Genomic DNA, 4,769 nt, shown 5'->3' on the forward strand with positions numbered 1-4,769 from the left:
ATAGAACCCAGGCGTCGATATATTAAATAGTCTCCTCAGGTGATTCCCATAAATGGCTAAGATTGAGAATCAGTACTCTAGACTGAGCCCTTAGGAGTAACATCTAGACCCACATTGCTGAACTGGCCCAATGAGGAAGCTGTTTGGCAAGCTACAGCCACTACTGACAACTCCAGAAACACTGCCACTGCAGTTATCTGTGCTAGCAAAAAATGTACAGTCATTGGCCAGGCTATTCCCTTAGGCAGCTCTTTCTGAATCAAAGTCTTACATAGGTGCATCTGAATGGTAGATCCTATCACATGCCCTCACCCTAATGGTAGAGTAACCTTGGAAAATAGTTTATTTAGATTTTTCAACTGGAAGGTGAGATTCACAATATGAACTATTAAAATGTGATGAGAATGTTAAAAAAAATTTTTCTGGAGCAAATAAGAAAAGTAGAGTCAATTGGTTGGTTACAAACCTGGATGTGAAGAATTAGATATCCTGAGCAGACCAATAACAAGCATCAAGATTGAAATGGTAACTTAAAAATTACCAACACAAAAAAGCCCAGGACCAGATGGATTCACAGCAGAATTCTACCAGACATTCAAAGAAGAATTGGTACCAATCCTTTTGACACTATTCCACAAGATAGAGAAAGAAGGAACGCTTCCTAATTCATTCTATGAAGCAGCATCACTCTAATACGAAAACCAGGAAAGGACATGACCAAAAAAGAAAACTACAGACCGATATGCTTGGTGAACATAGATGCTAAAACCCTTAACAAAATACAAGCTAACTGAAACTAACAACATATCAAAAAGATAATCCTCCATGATAAAGTGGGCTTTACACCAGGGATGCAGGGATAGTTTAACATATGCAAGTCAATAAATGTGATACACCACATAAATAGAATTAAAAACAAAAATCACACGATCATCTCAATAGATGCAGAAAAAACATTCAACTAAATACAGCATCGCTTTATAATTAAAATCCTCAGCAAAATTGGCATACAGAGGACATACCTTAATGTAATAAAAGCCATCTGTGACAAACCCACAGTCAACATAATACTGAATGGGGAAAAGTTGAAAGCATTTCCTGAGAATGAGAACAAGACAAGGATGCCCACTCTCACCACTCCTCTTCAACATAGTACTGGAAGTCCTAGCCAGAGCAGTCAGACAAGAGAAAGAAATAAAAGGTATCCAAATCGGTAAAGAGAAAGTCAAATTATCCCTCTTTGCTGACAATATGATTGTTTACCTTGAAAACCCTAAGGGCTCCTCCCGAAAGCTCCTAGAACTGATAAAAGAATTCAGCAAAGTTTCAGGATATCAGGTTAATGTACACAAATCAGTGTACATCAGTAGCTCTTTTATATGCCAACAGCAACCAAGCAGAGGATCAAATCAAGAACTCAACCCTTTTACAATAGGTTAAACAAACAAACAAACAACTTAGGGATATACCTAAAAAGGAGTTGAAAGACTTTTACAAGGAAAACTACAAAACACTGCTGAAAGAAATTATAGTTGACACAAACAAATGGAAACACATTCCATGCTCATGGATAAGTAGAATTAATATTGTGCAAATGTCCATACTGCTAAAAGCAATCTACAAATTCAACACTATCCCCATCAAAATACCACCATCATTCTTCACACAGTTAGAAAAAACAATTCTAAAATTCGTATGGAACAAAAAAAGAGCTCACATAGCCAAAGCAAGACTAAGAAAAATAACAAAGCTGGAGGTATCACACTACCTGATTTCAAACTATACTATAAGGCCATAGTCACCAAAACAGTGTGATACTGGTATAAAAATAGCCACATAGACCAATGGAACAGAAAAGAGAAACCAGAAATAAACCCAAATACTTATAGCCAACTGATCTTCGACAAAGCAAACAAAAACTTAAAGTGGGGAAAGGACACCCTTTTCAACAAATGATGCTGAGATAACTGGCTAGCCACAGTAGGAAAATGAAACCAGATCCTCATCTCTCACCTTATACAAAAATCAACTCAAGATGGATTAAGGACTTAAACCTAAGACCTGAAACCATAACAATTCTAGAAGATAACATTGGAAAAATCCTTTTAGCCATTGGCTTAGGCAAGGATTTCATGATCAAGAACCCAAGAGCAAATGCAATAACAACATAGATAAATAGCTGGAACCTAATTAAACTAAAGAGCTTTTGCATGGCAAAAGGAACAAAAAAGCAGAGTAAACAGACAATCCACTGAGTTGGAGAAAATCTTCATAATCTATACACTTGACAAAGGACTAATATCCAGAATCTACAACAAACTCAAAACAGTAAGAAAAAACAAACAATCCCATCAAAAAGTGGGCTAAGGACATGAACAGACAATTCTCAAAAGAAGATATACAAATGGCCAACAAACATATGAAAAAATGCTCAACATCACTAATGATGAGGGAAATGCAAATCAAAACCACAATGCAATACTACCTTACACCTGCAAGAATGGCCATAATCAAAAAATAAAAAAAACAGTAGATGTTGCCATGGATGTGGTGATCAGGGAACACTTATACACTGCTGGTGGGAATGTGAACTAGTGCAGCCACTATGGAAAACAGTGTGGAGATTCCTTAAACAACTAAAAGTAGAACTACAACTTGATCCAGCAATCTCACTACTGGGTTTCTACCCAGAAGAAAAGAAATTGTTATTTGAAAAAGATACTTGCACATGCATGTTTATAGCACAATTCACAATTGCAAAATTGTGGAACCAACCCAAATGCCCATCAATCAAAGAGTGGATAAAGAAACTGTGGCATGGGGGTCTGTTCCAAGATGGCCGAATAGGAACAGCTCTGGTCTGCAGCTCCCAGCATGATCAATGCAGAAGATGGGTGATTTCTACATTTCCAACTGAGGTACCTGGTTCATCTCATTGGGACTAGTTGGACACTGAGTGCAGCCCATGGAGGGCAAGCCAAAGCAGGGCAGGGTGTTGCCTCACCGAGGAAGAACAAGGGGTTGGGGGGTTTCCCTTTCCCAGCCAAGGGAAGCCATGACAGACTGTACCTGGAAAAACGGGACACTTCCGCCCAAATACTAAGCTTTTCCCATGGTCTTAGCAACTGGCAGACCAGGAGATTCTCTCCTATGCCTGGCTTGGCAGGTCCCACGCCCACAGAGTCTTGCTCACTGCTAGTGCAGCAGTCTGAGATCGACCTGCAAGGCTGCAGCCTGGTAGGGGGAGGGGCATCTACCATTGCTGAGGCTTGAGTAGGTAAACAAAGCAGCTGGGGAGCTTGTAATGGGCAGAGCCCACCACATATCAGCAAGGCCTACTGCCTCTATAGACTCCGCCTCTGTGGGCAGGGCATAGCTGAACAAAAGGCAGCAGAAACTTCTGCAGACTTAAAAGTTCCTGTCTAACAGCTCTGAAGAGAGCAGTGGTTCTCCCAGCATGGCGTTTGAGCTCTGAGAACGGACAGACTGCCTCCTCAGTGGGTCCCTGACCCCCCTGTAGCCTAACTGGGAGGCACCTTCCAATAGGGGCCGACAGACACCTCATACAGGTGGGTGTCTCTCTGGGAACGAAGCTTCCAGAGGAAGGATCAGGCAGCAATATTTACTATTCTGCAATCTTTGCTGTTCTGCAACTCCGCTGGTGATGCCCAGGCAAACAGGCTCTGGAGTGGACCTCCAGCAAACTCCAACAGATATGAAGCTGAGGGACGTGACTGTTAGAAGGAAAACTAACAAACAGAAAGCAATAGCATCAAGGACACCCACACCAAAACCCCATCTGTAGTGCACCAACATCAAAGACCAAAGGTAGATAAAACCACAAAGATGGGGATAAACCATAGCAGAAAAGCTGATAATTCTAAAAACCAGAGTACCTCTTCTCCTCCAAAGTATTGCAGCTCCTCGCCAGCAATGGAACAAAGCTGGATGGAGAATGACTTTGACGAGTTGGCAGAAGTAGGCTTCAGAAGGTTGGTAATAACAAACTTCTCTGAGTTAAAGGAGCATGTTCTAACCTATCGCAAGGAAGCTAAAAACATTGAAAAAAGGGTAGACGAATGGCTAACTAGAATACAGTGTAGAGAAGACCTTAAATGACCTGATGGAGCTGAAAACTACGGCATGAGAACTTCGTGACACATGCACAAGCTTCAGTAATTGATTTGATCAAGTGGAAGAAAGGATATCTTTCCACTTCGCTGACTGAAGATCAAATTAACGAATTAAATGAGAAAACAAGATTCAAGAAAAAAGAGTATAAAGAAATGAACAAACCTCCAAGAAATATGGGACTATGTGAAAAGACCAAATCTACGTTTGATTGGTGTACCTGAAAGTGACAGGGAGAATGGAACCAAGTTGGAAAACACTCTTCAGGATATCATCCAGGAGAACTTCCCCAACCTAGAAAGGCAGGCCAACATTCAAATTCAGGAAATACAGAGAACACCACAAAGATACTCCTCGAGAAGAGCAACTCCAAGACACACAACTGTCAGATTCACCAAAGTTGAAATGAAGGAAAAAATGTTAAGGGCAGTCAGAGAGAAAGGTCAGGTTACCCACAAAGAGAAGCCCATCAGACTAACAGCGGATCTCTCGGCAGAAACTCTACAAACCAGAAGAGAGTGGGGGCCAATATTCGATATTTTAAAAGAAAAGAATTTTCAACCCAGAATTTCATATCCAGCCAAACTAAGCTTCATAAGTGAAGAAGAAATAAAATCCTTTACAGACAAGCAAATGCT

Source organism: Mandrillus leucophaeus, unplaced genomic scaffold, assembly GCF_000951045.1.
Source record: "Mandrillus leucophaeus isolate KB7577 unplaced genomic scaffold, Mleu.le_1.0 Scaffold229, whole genome shotgun sequence".
In the NCBI taxonomy this organism is placed as follows: Eukaryota; Metazoa; Chordata; class Mammalia; order Primates; family Cercopithecidae; genus Mandrillus; species Mandrillus leucophaeus.